Genomic DNA, 17,538 nt, shown 5'->3' with positions numbered 1-17,538 from the left:
AGTTTTTCGTATGTGGATAATTGTATGCACGCACTCGCACACAAACACACGCACACACACACACACACACACACACACACACACACACACACACACACACAGCAGACATCTCTCTGTTCAAACTGCAACCGCGAGTGCTTTAATTTTGGTTGGATAAACAAGCTACAATGTTAAATAATGTATGTGTCCTGACATCAAACTCAGTGTTTGGGGCCTGACAGAGGTTAGCTTAGCGTATAGCACCCTTCCCCGCCTCTCTGTGCAGCCGGCTTCCCAGTGGGCTGATGATAGCAGATGGTAGAACTGGAGTGGTGGGGTCCGGGATCTCGACCTACCTGACACTTTGTGCACACCCACCGACGGAGAAGTAATCACAAGTAGTCGTATTACTTTTCGAATCCTTAAGGTGGGTGTGATAACTTTGCTGTAGGCATAGGCTGAGATTTAGTGTGTGTGTGGGTGTCGGAAGGGAAGGGGAAGGGGGGGGGGCATGTATCCCCCACTTTTCAGCTTCATTCAAATGTAATGTAGATTTAATAAAGAATGAATACTTTCACAATAAATTCCTACTTGCTGTTGAAAGGAACACCCCCATTGGAGACGCAAGAGGACTGGCCATGACACTACAAATTTGTACAATTGTTCAGTGATTGTTCACTGATCAATCACTAAACAATCACTGGATGTGTGAAATTCTTCACTGATTAATTTCAGCATGTGTTAAAATAGTTGCTTTAACAAGGCAATAAATCCCCGGGTTGGTTTGGATATTGGTTTGTGCTAATCCACATGGTTTTGGGTTCGCAATGGGCAAAGAAGCGATCGATAACAGGGTTGTTGTTTTTTTTCCTATTTGGAAAAACCCCTAAAAAGCAAGGTAATTACTCGGAAACTGATCCGCCACCCCCCCCCCCCCAGTGTTGAAGTGAAACTTACCTCCATTCCTGTAGGTGTACAAATTGCCCCTACTGGTGTTCATTTTGTGTTCGAGAGAGCAGCCGTTGTGTCGTTAAACTCTTACTTCTCCTCTGAATACATGAATAACACCACCGGTTATTCATATGAGGAAGTGTATTGGGAACTGGTTGTCACTGACACCACAACACAATATGAGTAATACCGCGTTCTACCCGAAACGCACAGTAAACCTGTGTCTGAGTGGAGTGGCTCACTTGCCAGTGGAGAAGTGCCGTGTCGCGTCGCGTATCGGCTCCAAGACACTGCTCGCGGTGGGGGCAGTTGAAGCCATTTGGCACCCTGGTCGGAGCTGAATGTAGGCCCTTGGTTGGTATGTGCAGCTTCATTAAAAACCAAAAGGCTTTGTTTGGGTTTTTTTTCCTGAGCGCTCCGTCTCGCCCGCGTCCTTTGTACGACCCCCTTTAGACTCGTACACACGTGATTCGTAGCAGCTGATGCCCGGGAAGAAGGACTGGGCGAGCAGTTCTTCTGCTAGCCCACTAGCCGAACATGGGCCGATTAGCTCATTATTACCAAGGGTTCGCCGAGATCGCTAGCATTTTCCTCAATGACCCTGGTAAGTAAGTGGCTCAAATGAAAATAAAAGGGTGATATGATCTTTTTTTAAAGAAAAAAAGAATAACCTCTGCTACTGCACGGTCCTCTGTGCCTTCCGGCAGCCATTTTGAACATTATTTGCAGTTCCCTAGACGAGGCTGTGAGATGGAACAAAAACAAAATATACTTTCTTTTTATTTCACCCCCCCCCCTCCCCCTCCCCCAACCCTCCTGCCAAATTCTTTCATTTCAAGCCTCAAAGTAATATGAAGTACAAATAAAAACGTGGGTGCAGACCTTTGTGTGGTGTCCGTTGGACTTGAACACAGGGGCTGGGATTGGTATCGCTGAACAAACAGCGAGGCTGTGTCTCAGCCACGCGACTTCATTGCCCCCCCCCCCCCCCCCCCCCCCACACACACACACACACACACACACACACACACACACACTGGGATGGAAGGACATGCTCGCACAGACAGCCCCAACACGGCCCCTCTCCTCCAGTAATCAAAGGCAACCATAAATGTAGACGTACATGTATTAGCACACACACACACACACACACACACACACACACACACACACACACACACACACACACACACACACATTAAACACAGAGACGAGAGTATCCACACAGACTTTTCCCACCCACGCATCATTGCCCCAAATGAAGACAAACAGTTTTGTTTTTTTTCATTCGAAACCACCTTTTATGACGCTCCGCCCATTTAGAATGCAATCACGCCGTGCGCGATGAATAAAAATGTTTTTGTTCCGAGCTGTGCGCTCGTGCATCTCCGGGCCCCGCTATCTCTCCTCCCGCGAGCAGAGGGACTGAGGCTGTGCGCTATAGATTTTGTCCATACAGTCGCGGCGGTGGGGATGTAAAATGTTTTATTGTTATTGCCATATACTCTGCGTCCCCCCCCCGCCCCCTCCCAGTTGGCCAGCTGTGCTTTCCACTGACACTTTCAATTTGTGCTCAAAGGGACTGATGGCGGTGATGAAGAACTCACATAACACACATCGTGGGAGGTCAAGAGCCGTGTGTGTGTGTGTGTGTGTGTGTGGGGGGGGGGGGGGGGGGGGGGGTGGGGTGATGGTGGTCAAAGAGATTGAAATTAGAATTTTACATGTGACATACAAATAAAGGTGTGTGTGTGCGTGTGTGTGTGTGTGTGTGTGTGTGGGAGGGGTGGAGTAAATGAATTGCGGGAATCAGGAATGAAGATGCAGGAAAAGGGAGGACCTGTGTGATGGCCTTTTGCTTGTTATTGTCGTTTGGGTCTGTGCTGTGATTATCTGGAAGGGGTCGGCTGCGTCCGTCCGTCTCCTGGGCGGTGGGCAGGGCCAGCTTAGGGATTCAAACTCCAGATCCTTCTTCTTTTGCATCAGAGCTGCCTCGGTGCACGCAGGTGTGCATCATACCCCCCCCCCCCCCCCCCCCGGTCCCGGGTTTCCATCTACACCGGGGCCCGGGATATTTACTTCTTTATTTGCTCCAGTAATTCCGGCACACTTGGCGTCGTTGTGATTTCTTTTCTATCCTCGGGGCCTCTGTGTTTGTACACACAGACGGAAATCCACCAGACCCTGCCTTACCCTGCACACATGCACACGTGCTCATGCACGCACATGCACACACGCATGCACGCAGGCAGGCAGGCAGGCACGCACGCACACACACACACACACACACACACACACACACACACACACACAGTGTATGCCCACTTTACATATTGGCTATGGTACTAATCTTGGTTTGTGATGTGCTGTGATGAATTCTGAAGAACTCATTTACTCATTTTCATTGTAAAAACAAAATGCGACGTGTGTCATGCTGATTCAACTTCTGAGGTATTGTGTTTCAACACAGTTTGATAGTAACACTACCAAGTGGGACCAGGTTCATTCTGAGTACAGAAAGGTGGACTGCATGCATGCAGCCTCTTATGTTCAAATATAATTTAAAACGTTGCACAATACCACTCTAATCCAACAGCTTCTTAAATTATTCTCTACTACAGATCCTTTTTTCAATAAAAAAAAAGTCCTTCTTACAATTAATTCACTGTTTTATCCGTTACAGGACCCCCCCCACGCCCACTTCCAGAGTGAGAGGACCACCTTGTAGGGATTTTCCTCTTCAGCAGGTAACGACAATAGAAGAGAAACCACACACACACACACACACACACACACACACACACACACACACACACACACACACACACACACACACACACACACACACACACATTATGTTATGTCATCAGTGACCACCGGCAGAGAACATACACACCCACATGTACACACCCCAGTGTTATATCACCATTGACCTCCGATGGACCGCACGCACACACACACACACACACACACACGCGCGCGCACACACATACACATACACATACACACACACACACGTGCGCACACAGACACACACACATTATCTGTATGGTCAGTGGTGTAGAACAACACTGACCACCGGCACACTGTGTCTGTGTTCTCTGAGCCCGGCCCAGCGTGAATACTCTGCTCCGGGCTCTGGGCGGATTACACTCGTGGATTAATAGTTCTTTTTAATTCAGGACATTGTGAATTCCTAAAGGCCTCGTGATAATAGCAACTTGTCTTGCAGTGGACTAAATACCGGCGGGTATCCAGAGATAATGTTCCTGGGGTGGAATTTGTTCCATGAAGAAAAGCATTGCAGCCATATCTAGGGAAATAGAGTATTGCAAAGATATTTTTTAAAACGTCTTCCAAACATCCTATACATCAGCAGCTGACACAATACTGCGCTGGTCCTTGGAGGATAAGAATGTGGTTTACCGCTGAATATAGAGTGCTCGATTGTTCCAAACCACCGATCTGTACTCCAAACTCCCCTCTGAGTTACTGAATTAACATTACTACAGGTAATTCATACTATACTGCTGGGTATGGTTCATAGATGCTACAAGGTTACAGGCTGTACAGAGAAAACTTTTGTACCATAGTGGGAAGCTGTTGATCGTATAAATTCAATTACCGTAGCCTATTTAAGAGGGATGATTGCACTTGCTTTCTAGTAAATAGAAATAAACTGAAATCATGTCCTCCCTGCTCGTCTTATTAACGAGAGAGAGAGAGGGTAGGAGGGGGGGATGCAGGTCAGCAGTAAATGACAGTAAATAAAATGCAAGTCGATATAGAGGGTAAAATCAACATGATAAATTGACTTTCGGGAATTTAAAACGGAAATAAGCTTGGGTGGGAGAAAGAAAACAAGAGATCTGAGGGGTCAGATGTTGTCTCTTCTCAAAGGGTAGAAGTGGTGAAAGAGATGAAGAGGAAAGCCACTGGGGTTCAGAAAGAAATACTTTCCCTGCCGTCGAATCCTCCTTGACCATTTACCTTTGTGCTTAATTCATCGACTTAGTTGCAAGAACCAATTACGACCAGGAGTCCTAAGCAAGGGCATTGGTTTCCAATGGAGTGGCCCTGCTGCTTTTCATAAAATACCCTCTGGATGAGGTGCTGGGCTGCTGAAACGGATACGCTTGCACCAAAAAAACTCTACAGCCAAAGACAAACAGAATGGGGAAATCGCTTTGAGCGACCACTGGGGAGAAAAGCCCTATGTAAATGCAGTCCATTTAAATCATTTTCAATAACATTTTAATTATTCTGAGTTGGTGGTGAAAAAAAAAGTCTGTTATTTTTTTTCTCCCCAATTCTTCTGACACTTATCACATATTCACGCTTTCATGGGTTTTAATGCCTGTGTTTGCCTGGCTGGAAGTCTTCAAGCGTTGCAGAAAGCAATTATCTTCTTTCCTTTGAAAGATGAATTTACAACCAACTCCACCCCCCACCCCCCCCCCCCCCCCCCCCCCCCACCCCCATCTGTCTTTAAGTAATCCGTTGCTTTATGTGGAAATCGTTAATATTATTTCACTAGGATATTGCTGCGGAGGGATTTCATGTTTTATTTTTGTATTTTTTCTGTCAAGGTGCTGATGAGTTTTCACACAAAAGGGACGTTATACGACGTGACAGACAAAACCACACACGCGCACACATTAATTTGGGGTTAACATTATTACTCCGGCAGGCGAATACGTGCAGAATAATGAAGAATTGATCTAACCTTGTGATTGAATGGCACGGTCAGATCAATGCTTCTCTTTTATATAACTGATCTGAAGTCTCCTGATCAGACATCGTTCCACCTCCAAAAGTACTCTTAAGAAGACTTATCATGGCCTGTTGTTTTGTTGGCCAAAGTAATATCACGCCCCCCCTCACAACACACACACACACACACACACACACACACACACACACACACACACACACACACACACACACACACGTACACACAAACACACACATGCACACACGTACACACACAGACGCAACACTGTCCATTTGAATACAGCTGCCAACAGAATGTATTGGGTCGTATCCACTTCAGCTAAGCAGCGTGGAAATCCACAAATTGTGACCCCCCCCCCCCCCCAATCTTTTGGTTTTATGGAAATGATTTTGTGGGGAAGAATGGCACCCTGCCGCCTTTATGCAAAACTCCCCAACATGGAGGGGGAAAATGTATAATGTAAGAGGGTAAATTGGGAGGTAAATTGACGCAGCCCCACCCCGTTTTTTTTTCCCTCCGCCTTTAATTGCGCTGGCGGTGGAGTAGGGGTGCACCAAGGTGGCAGATGGAGGGGTGAGGGCTGACACATGTTTTCGGGGGAGTTAAAAATTCAAATGCTCGTCATGTGTGAATACAAGACACCTGGCATAATCAACTGGATCTCGTGGTGTGTGTGTGTGTGTGTGTGTGTGTGTGTGTGTGTGTGTGTGTGTGTGTGTGTGTGTGTGTGTGTGTGTGTGTGTGTGTGCATCAGTGGGTGTGCGTGCGTGCGTGGGTGTGTATGTATGTGTGTGTGTGTGTGTGTGTTTGTATGGGCACGTGTGTGTGCACATGTGTGCGTGTGTTAGTGTTAGTGTGTGTGTGTGTGTGTGTGTGGGGGGGTTGCGTGTGATGCAGTGTTTTACCCATACTCCTCCTTGTCTCCCTCTCCTCTTGTCTTGTTTCCAGGGTCTTTTTTTTTTCTCCTCGCCTCCCATTGCTCCTCGTTTCTGGCAGGCAATCATCCTGACTGAATTATCACAGCTCAATGAAAGGTGTATTTAAATCAGAAAGTAGTATTTTCCTTTATCATGCCATTAAAAAAATTGATTCATTTATCAAAATACCCGTGCTCTCCACGTATCCTTGTGGTATTATTTTTTAAACCTCTCCTGTCATTCTTCTTCTAGTAATTTCTTTTCCCCATTAGCAGTCGATTCATTTCCAAGCATAATGGAAAGAGAGACGAGTGTACTTCTCTTTTATCAGTATCTTCCTCAGACTGCCCTTTAAGTTTGTTTTATATTCCTCTCACTCAGTCTTTCCCTCTCTCTCTTTCTCTCTCTCTCTCTCCATCTGTCACTCTCTCCCTCTCTCTCCCTCTCCTCTCTCTCTCTCTCTCTCTCTCTCTCTCTCACTATGAGAGAAATAAATCTGGCAGGGAATCAAGGCAGGGTGCGCCTGCTGGGTTTTTTGACACTCTCTTCCTTTCATAAATCAAAACCAACTGAGAGAAAATCAGGTTATTACCTTAGTTGTTTGGTTTTTTTCCTCTCCCGCAATCCTGTTCCTTCATATTTCTTCCCTTTTTTTTCTTCTGCTCAAGGTCTATGAAATTCAATGCTTTGAAAAGAAACAGAGTGCAGGCAGACATGCAGGAAGACATGCAAGCAATTGGATGCTTGCTTGACAGAAGTTGGATTTTCAGAGGAATTGCTGCTCAGTAACTCGCTATTAAATTTACAGTGCGAGGGAAACATGTGTGTCTGTCCGCGTGTGTCTGCATGCGTGTGCGCACCTACACACGCACACACCTATTACCAAGTGTCTAAGTCACAAAAGTCCGATCTGAGTCAGATATCCAAACTTTTAAATGGAATTTGCCGATGATGATAACGCACAGACAAACTCCGGCACGCGTGAGTCAAACGTCGGAGTGCACGCTCACCATGAGGTCCGATCTCTTGTTCCGGTCTGTTATCGTCAACGTGATTTAACGCTCATCAGGTCGCCACTCGTACGCCTGCCAATCCATCACGGCCAATCCTCTCTGCGATCAAAGCGGGAACGGAGTCGGCTCGTTGCAACGGAAGGAGTTAGACAGGGGGGATGATGGAGAGAACAAGACTTTTTAGTGAGGGGCCGGAACTAGCCATGTTTAAGATGGGTGATAACGACAGATGATAAAAATATGGAGGAGGAAGAGGAGGATGGGTCGAGGGTGGGTTACGGAAGGGTGAATGCGTGACTTATTAGCGGACCAAAACAAGGAGGGGGAGACATAAACAGGACACGCTAAAGTCCGTAGATCATGGGCGGAGGGTTTAGTTTAGGAAGGCAGCGGATGAAGGAAACCAGACATTTTTAAGGGCCCCTTTTACTCCCTTCACAACATTGGCAGGGGGTTGAGGAGAGTTTCAACTGTGAAGGAGACACATCTCCTTCACGGTATGAACTTCATGTTCTACGTGGGATTATGCATGCATCTGGACCTGCAGTAAAGTAGAAAGGCTTTCGAAAGTAGACCTTGTAGGACTGAAAGGAATGAAGGTGGGGAATTGTTGTGAATAGCTTGAACAACATACAACCTATTGACAATAATGGAATAAAATAGACAGATTTATTTTGATCATGTCATTGTGTGATATATGCCAGTGATGCTACAATGGAATATATTCCAAACCTTTGTATAATAGAAAACATCATCATTGTCCTTGTCCAATCCAGCAATGTAATAAACACATCAGGCAATTGTGGGTTTAATGATTATACAATTATAAAAGAAAACATCCTGCCTTTTTAAAAGTCACAAAGCACAACTCTGACTCAAAGGCCAAGCATGTTGTGATGGATAGGGTTCGGAAGCGACTAACTATTGCTTACTCCAAATAACCCTTAAGCCAATGTTCTCTTCATGTGTGGAGCCGTGTACCAGTGAGTAAGCTATCTGTCTCCTGTCTGTCTTCTGGCGCTTATTATGTGTCATCCTGAGGCCCACCTAAGGTGCGCTTGGCTGGTGCGTGTCTCAACGCTGCCTGGGAGAGTTTCCCAGTATCATACAGTGTATATATATATATATATATATATAGCATCCTTCCACTCAATAACCTCTTTGTCTATAGCGCAGGGACCAGGTGAGCCAAACCCACAGAGGCACTTCCCCAGCGTGTTTATCCTGTATGCGAGGACCTGCCGGTGTTGTGTTGACGTTTAGTGTAAAGCGCCACGCTCAATTACTCCGAAACCTGCGAGCCCTGCGAGTGCGTTACAGCTGGAATATTCAAGCACGCCACTTTAACGCATCCTGTCTGACCCTGTCTGTGTAACACACACACATACCCACAAACACGCACACACACACACACACATGCATGCACGCACGCACGCACACACACTCACACACACACGCAGGCACCTACGCACGCATGCACAAACACAAACATATCCACACATACATATACACACACACCCACACCCACACACACACACACACACACACACACACAGGTAAAACCTTTGCAAGTGTGCAGTCACATCTTGCGGAGCTCTCCTAGCGGAGCGGCGTACCTGCCCCGTGTGCAGCAGAGCCGCCGGAGAGCCAACAGTCAACAGGGTTCAGCAGCGGCGCACCAAAGCAGAACCACATCCAACGCCGGGCTCGCCACACCCCCCTCCGTGCTCCGGGGGGCCCCGCGACCCCAGGGGGACAGAACAAGGCCCCGCTGTGTGTCCCTACTCCACCCCCACCCCCACCCACCCCCACCCAGAACCAGCCGCTCTCCTCTCTCACCTGTGCAAATTACGGCATGTAAACACACGGCACCGCACAGCCTTCATGTGGCACGCCACTTCCCTGGCGTGGGAAGGGCTCTGCCAGGTAGGAATAGGCGGCTTCCTGTGAGCAGAAGGAGGCGCGGAGCACTGACTGTACCTGCACTGTAATCCCAGGTGGTTAGGGGGGGGGTTGAGTTTCAGCCCAGCAAAGGGAGAGGGAATGTCGTTTTTAGGGGGAGACTCCCTTTAGGACCGTGGAAATTCTATGTCTCTCCGCCCAGCGAAGCTTTTGAAACACGCCTTTTTGTTTTGTTTTCCTTACTGGATGAAAGCGTCTGCTAAATGCCCTGAATGTAAATGCCTTACTCTCGTTAGACTGTGAACTATTTCGGTTTTTACTCTTGATAAAAATTCAAAAGACAAAATTGTATTAAACGGAAAATAAACGTTCCCTTTTATTGTATCTTACATGGCTGGCCATGGCTCTTGGATGCTATAGCAACTCCTGTTTGGTCTAATAACAACCAGGGCCATACCTCAAAGGCAACTCATTTACCACTGGATCGCTGCCATATACCCGCTCAAAACCTTACATTCTCCAGACTCGTCCAGACTAAGTTTATTTAGTACTCAAATAATACCAGGCTGCTAAAAATGATCAACAATAATATTCCAGTGGGGAAATGCTGGCCAATGTTTTGTTTTATTAGGCCCCATGGTGATCACATGATCCTAATGAATATATGTTTATTTTAAAAGAATTAGAGCAACACAACTTATTCATTACTGTCATGAAGGAATCTAGGGACTGCGACCGGCTTCAGGAAAATTCATTTGCTCAGTGAGCCTGTAATAACAGTAAATCAGTTTAGCTGTCATATCTGTAATATGTCACTTTTACATAAGAGCCCTTGTGGCTGGGATTGGAACTGCAGACTGGATTTTTTTGCAGTGTAGCTCTCTGCTTTAAAAATTGTAAATCTCTTAATAATTTCAACTTGAGGACTAGTGAAGGGAGAAATATCATAAGGTATCACATATCTCCAAGCCGGATACAGATACATATTTGTGTTGGCCAGGTACCTGTTGGGGCTGTTTTCTTTCTGCTGTGATACAGATATCACTTCCTCTCCGCTCAAGTATTCCCGCCGCTGGTCGCAGTGGACCAAATGAACTCCGGGCCGGGGAACCCCTGAGGCTATTGAATCCTGCATGAATGAGTATTATTGTTCAAAGGCTCTCATCTTTTTCTATGTTGGCATGAATGGGAATCTATTCACCAACTGTTAGCTGTCGTAATGTGTTGGTATACCCGCACAACTGTGAAAAAACAAATAGAGAATCGGATGAAAAGGTGATTCTCATCATTTCTTTGTAAGAAGAAAGCGTGCTACACGCGCAATAGGTGAAATTACGATTCGAGGTACAAGTAAGCATGGATGAGCAGTGATAACATCATTTCTATCAACACCCTGTAGAATCTGTAGAAACACATTCTGAAGGAAGACTTTCAGTCGATTGATGAACACAATGTGTCGATTTGATTTAAAGAGCCACGGTATCTGTGTTATTTCTGTGTTGACTATGTGATTAAGCATTCCAGCCACAGTCCAGACATTCCCTGGCTAATCCAGAAGCCAGCCAACTCTAGTTTCCATGACCTCAACATCAGACCCTTTAAATCTCTCCTCTATCTCCTTCTCCCTCTCCCTCTCCCTCTCTCTCTCTCTCTCTCTCTCTCTCTCTCTCTCTCTCTCTCTCTCTCTTGTCACTCTTGCTCTCTCTCCCATACACAAAACCATACACACAAATCCAAATTATTTTCTCCATTCATCGCTTCCTTATATCTTTTCTTTCTCTCCTCCAAATGCCCATCTTCCTCTCATGTCTTTTCTACTCCCCCCCCCTCCTTCCGTCCTCCAAGTTGAAATGTCACTTATTGTCGATTACCATTGAGTTAATTGGTTACCCACAGAGGAGGAGACGTGTGTCTCACACTCTGGACCGCCACTGGAGCCGCACTGTCATCTTTTGAAAGCAATTAAAACACTTAGTGAGCGGTGAACTGGTTTAGCAAAGAGGAGCCAGCCCCCGCCAGGCGCCGCAAAATGACGTTTGAACCGCCAAACCGACCTCCAGAGTCCGTCTCCAGTCTCCCTCCATCTTCTGTCTGTCTGCACGTCTGTCTCTCTCTCTCTGTCTGCTTGTCTGTCTGCACGTCTGTCTCTCTCTCTGTCTGCATGTCTGTCTGCACGTCTGTCTCTCTCTCTGTCTGCACATCTGTCTCTCTCTGTCTGCATGTCTGTCTGCACGTCTGTCTCTCTCTCTGTCTGCACGTCTGTCTCTCTCTCTGTCTGCATGTCTGTCTGCACGTCTGTCTCTCTCTCTCGGTCCGCTTGGCTGTGTTTGGGTGCGTGTGTGTGTGCATGTGTCTTAACATGTCTTTCTCTCCATCTCTCTCTCACCTCACTTCTGTTGCATCCCTTTTTTTTTGCCACTCTTTCGCAGTCCCCACCCCCCCCCCACCACCCTCATCTCTCTCCCGCATTGCTACTCTCTTTCCCACTCTCCCTCTCTCGCTCTCTCCGTCTCACTTTTTGCTTTACTTTGTTCTCACTGTTTCACTCGCCGCCGTCTGTCCTGACTCACCACCTGTCAATCAACCCCCCCCCCCACCCCCCACCCCCTAATGCCTGGTGGACAGCGAGGGGCATTCCAAGGCCCTGATATCACGGCGGCAGTGCGGGGGTCATCCGTGCAGAGGGGTTACATTACACTCCCCCTCGCCAGGGACAAAGCCCCTAACAAATGATCCTCCTGACAGAACGGGGATTCACAGAGGAGGGAGAGGAGGCTCCGGCAGAAAGCAGGGAGGTATGGCTATGTGATAGGGAGGTGTGGTGTGAAGGATAGGGAAAGGAAAGTGTGTGCTTTTGTTTGGTCTGTGACCAGAGCGAGGGAAACAAGGGCACAAACAGAGCAGCCCATATTCGGGTTTGTGTTTCTTTTATGAGGTTATGTGAACACTTTCCTTTTTAATAACTGTCAAATATATTTCTTTGAGTGTAAGGAATGACCGCACTTCGTCATCGTCGGTGCTCGTAAAAAAGTTGCAACTAACAGCTGGAAAGGCAGAAAGGGTTTTCAGGTTTGAGTTGCGGTGATTATTGTGACATGTCTGACATTTTTAAGACGTCCTTCTCACCAATTCCTAATAAACGTACACTTGTGACTTAAAATATAAGGAGTGAGTTGAAGAATCTAGGTAATCAACATTGCTTCAAGGTTTGGAACAAAACGCTTGAAAGGCAGAAAGGGTTTTCAGGTTTTTGGTTGCATTTTTATGACGCCCTTCGTATCCAGGCCTAAGATAACGTTTACACATGTCGCCTATATGTGGGGGTCGCGCTGGGAGTTTGAGTGTCGTGTACGTGACAAAGGGTTTATGTGGCCCTTGGCCCCTGGCCATCCATCACTTCGGCCCCGGGCCACGTGATGTGTGTTGCTCTTCCTCGAAGCCTTTAACTCATCACCATTGTCTTGACAACCGTGTTGTTCTAGCCTATCACACGCGGGCCCGCCGTTTCCTGACACGGACTGTGGACGTGTTCTTTAAAGTCACCCATCTGTGGAAGACAAAACATGACACGTTAGTCACCGCGAAAAGTAGTCAAACACTCCTCCACGGGGTGAAGTTTTCGACATGTATACTGTAAGTACATAAAGGTTGTGTGGAATTTAGTTTGAACATGTTTTCTCCTGATGCCGACGGTGATGATTTGTGTGTGTGTGTTTTGGGGGGAATGTGGTGCTGGTGTTTTTAATTGTCCCTTGGCCGATTGCCTTTTATTTCCCTTTTTCATTACTGGCTTTCTGGTTTTCCTCCACTAATTAGGGATGGGTTTTCCAAACCGCTGCTGACTGCAGCATGTTGTGGGAACACGCCCAGCCCCTCTAGATGCCTGGAGACACACACACAAACACACTCAGTCACTCACTCAGTCACTCACCCATCCATTCGCATGCACACACACACACACACACACACACACACACACACACACACACACACACACACACACACACACACACACACACGTGTGTCTCTCTCTCTCTCTCTCTCTCTCTCTCTCTCTCTCTCTCTCTCTCTCTCTCTCGTCACTTTTGCTGCTCTCTGACTCTTTTGTCGTTTCCATCCCACGCTCTGACGCCATGCGTCGGTCGTCCAGAGCTCTCTTTTTACTGCCAGGCACCGCTGTTGAAACGCTGTCGTAAATCTCCGGCGGGTCGTCTCTCAGCGCCTTTGAAACGCCTTGTTTTGCGCCTTGTGATCAAGCCTCCTCGCCCCTTCGTCTCGCACGGGTGTACACGTACGCATTTTAACGTGCACGTGTACACCCGCACAAACACAAACACACACACACACACACACACACACACACACGCACGCACTCTCAAATTCAAACAAACACGCACACACACACACACAAAGACACAAACACAAACACACAAACAAACACACACCCACACGCACACGCACTAACACACACACACACAGGCATTCTCAGAGTGAGAGCCAGCGCTTTGAGGGTGTTTGTACGCTCATAAGACTGTGTTTGTTTGCTGTTTCCACTGACGTGTGACCCCTGTGCCAAACCCATGGGAATTTGTGCATCAGCATCTTCAGTGCAAGGAAAAAAAAGGAAAGTGAAAAAGCAGAGAGACTCGCAGGCATTGAAGCGTTACGCGTAGAGCAGGATAAGTGCCATGAGTTCAATATGATGTGTGCTGCGTTTTGAACATATTGTTCCGCCTATTTGTGTATGATTTGTGCTTGCAAGGCGGGCGGGGAAAGAGATAAAGAATATGAGGTGACGGGAGAGGAAAATGTAAAAAAAAGTTTGAAAGGACAGTACTAACAAGGTTATATAAATGTGTTGACGATTGACAATAATTGGACCGGACATATGCTCGTCGTCCTGATTTCAGTGGACGAATGGGAGCGCTGAATGGATGCAGTCATGGTTTAGCTTGCATGCGCATTCATGCTTGTTTCCCAAATTGAGGATATGCACACTAACACACTTAGCTGTGACTTCCCTGTGAAATGAAATGGCAAAATCCCCCTCAGTAAGCTTTTTAAATTAGAGTACCATCTGTTTTGTGTGTGTGTGTGAGTGTGTGTGCATTTATTACGTTTTATTAGTTACTGTTAATATGTGTTAATTAAATATGCATTTACTAACTTGCTTACAATGCGTATAAATACATACAGTACACCGATCAGACAGACAGAGTTACGGTATACACACAGGCATGCAGAGGGACACACAGAGAGAGATACTGTACATAGAGACCGTACGAGATGGATACCATGCATACTGTACACGCAGGCAGACAGAGACAGATGCACACAGCTATGCCGGCAGGCAGGCAGTCAGACATGGATACTTGCATCCAGAGTCTAGACAAAACATGGAGAGGTCAGTGGGGCAGGAGGTAGAAGAGGAGTCTGTTCCCGTCGAGCTCGCAGTTCTGAACCACTGCCAGGACCCCCACGCGGCCTGGCGGTGATCTCAACATGGAACACAATCTCCCCCGGAACGTGCAATGAGCACCGCTGCAAAGCATTTAATAGGAGGTGAGGTAACTCAGGCATGTGAGTGTGAAGTTGGGGAATTCTGCTAGAACCCAGCTGATTGTATTTTTGTTTTTGTATCTTTGCAGCGGAGGGGATTGGGTGGCCTGGGTCACCAAGGACCCTGCAGGGATTGCTGGTGTCATGTGCTCTCTCTCGCTCTCGCTCTCGCTCTCTCTCTCTCTCTCCCTCTCTCTCTCTCTCTCTCTGACCCCGCTGCCCCTGGGTTTCTCTCTATATCATACAATACCCTTCTGTCTGCTCCACTGTCCCTTCTCATTGCCGTTTTCCTTTCTTTGAATGTCTGTCCTGCTGTATCTCTCCTGCACCTCTACAGCTGATTACATGAATAATTTACAGCACGGGAGTCCACCGCCATGGGCTGTTTGTGGCTCTCTCTCTCTCTAACTCTCTTTCTCTCTCTCTCTCTGGTTCCCTTTTTTATTTATCTTTTTCTGTTTCTTCTCTGTTTCATGTCTAGGGGTTAACGTAGACGAGAATGGCATTGTCTATCTTTTTTTCCCCCTATGTCATTTTCTCTCCTATAAATATGTTTACCTCAGTTCCCGTTCTGTTTCTTCAAAACTCAACTCGTTTTTTTTTTTCTGTAACAATATACATTATTGCTTTCCAGCCCTCCACATGTGTGTTAAAGTAATTACATGTGTATGTTTTTTTTCTTATCTTTTTTCTGTTGTTTTTTTATTTTTGTGTGTGTTTATGTGTGCGGTGGATTTCGTGTACACAGTTTACATTGGGTTTTGAATCAGAATGCTAAATTTGTACATACAGCAAAGTGAGGTAGACCTTTTGCTTGACTGCTGTACGACAACCTTCTAGGATGTTCCTTTAGACTTTTACATTCTAACTGGCAGTCATTCTGTCTTGCCATATTTTTCTACCATCTTTTGTCCTGTTAATCAAGTCCCCAGTTGGGGCTCAAAAGGTTTTTTATTTAATATTTTATTTTTCAAACACCGGCAGGAAATCTGTCACTCGGGAGAAATGGGAAAAAAGAAATCCCCATGTGGCTAATTCAAGGAAAATGAGAGACAACGACGTGGAAAACATTACCTTTGGCTTTGTGGAATAATTTCATTTCACCCATTCACTTCCCATTGTTGCAGGCTAACGCTGATCCATCCAATATTACCACTGCTAATCAAACTTCAAAGGTTTGCTGTCAGTTTTTTTTTCGACTACTTTTAATTGTGATAAGGAAATACGCTTTCCTGGCTAAACCCTTCCCTCCTGCACATCTGGACAGAGCCCATAAATAGAGGGAACCTTTTTTTTCCTCTTCTTTTCTCATTGGCAATTAAAATTAGAATTGGTCACATCTTTCAATGTCAGCCATTTCCTTTGCACACAGACAGAGACACGTGTGTGGCCCACTGTACCACACACACACACACACACACACACACACACACACACACACACACACACACACACACACACACACACACACACACACACACACACACACACACACACACACACACACACATACAACTGCACACACACTCACACACACACAGACACACAGAGTGGCATATTGTGTCTGTGCCACTGGCAAAATACACTCATAAGAGTTTTTCTGGGAAATTTAAATCTCTACACAAGGTTAAAATACAATTAAAAATAAGTACAAAACTGCAGGGGTTTACTGGTCTCCTCCAGGCTGGTGATTCACTAACCAGGCTTCCCCATTAGCCCTGTGTCACAGTGAACACAGACTTCCTCTTCAGGGGCCCAGAAACAAGCCAATAAAGGACCTTAGTAATGGCTAACCACATTGTCTTCAGCCTCTCTTGTAGTCAGACTGTGTGGAAAGTGCTGCAGTGGACAATTCTTTTTAAAATGATTCCCCAACCAAACGCGTTTAAACAATGGGTAACATTTACAGTACGCAAAAGTCTGTTTTGTAGTCAGAGAGGTAAACCATTTGTGTTAGATCTGTAATTACTTCTATTTCTGAGTTCCTCTAGTTATGACTATAGTATGGTTCTGTGGACCGTATGAAGCTAAGTTCCTCGGAGGAGTCTGGACAGAGAGTGAGCTGTGTATGGTTTGGATCACGGTTTATCTGTGTAGTAATGTTAACGTTTGAGTAAAAATGTTATTTATTTTTTTCTCTCCAGATGAGTGCTGAGCATCACAAAGGGAACATGGACTACAGCCGACCTCCTGATGACTTCACGTTGACCACGTTGACCTGTGAGACCGGCTCCTTCTGACCCCCATGAACTGGACATTCATCCCATTTGATCTACTTTTGATCCATTTGAAGTACTTTGACTCATAGCTTGTATCATAGTATTCATTTACTTTTTGTGTCAAAGTACTTGGCTCCCTGATTGGTCACGTGATCCACTAGTGTTTCTGGAGTATGCAAATGCGAATCCTTTGAGCCGATTCGATTTGGAAGTTTAGGTGAGGGTCATCTCTCGTCACACAGGGAAGTGGGGAGGAATTAAAC

The 17,538-nt window shown here is 46.2% G+C and overlaps 1 long non-coding RNA gene across 1 annotated transcript in view; it reads left to right on the top strand.

Annotated features, from left to right (window-relative positions):
* The window catches only part of LOC311351902, a 66,369-nt gene extending 49,050 nt beyond the window's left edge, over positions 1-17,319 (top strand). Inside the window, exons 4-5 of the long non-coding RNA XR_014636766.1 lie at positions 3,614-3,677; positions 17,201-17,319. This is a non-coding gene — a long non-coding RNA (uncharacterized lncRNA). The remainder of the gene's footprint in view (positions 1-3,613; positions 3,678-17,200) is intronic.
* Positions 17,320-17,538: the final 219 nt, after the last annotated feature.

Source organism: Micromesistius poutassou (assembly GCF_964030765.1).
Source record: "Micromesistius poutassou genome assembly, chromosome: 8".
In the NCBI taxonomy this organism is placed as follows: Eukaryota; Metazoa; Chordata; class Actinopteri; order Gadiformes; family Gadidae; genus Micromesistius; species Micromesistius poutassou.
Note: the sequence above shows the minus strand (reverse complement) of the source record. Positions and strands in the feature narration are given on the sequence as shown.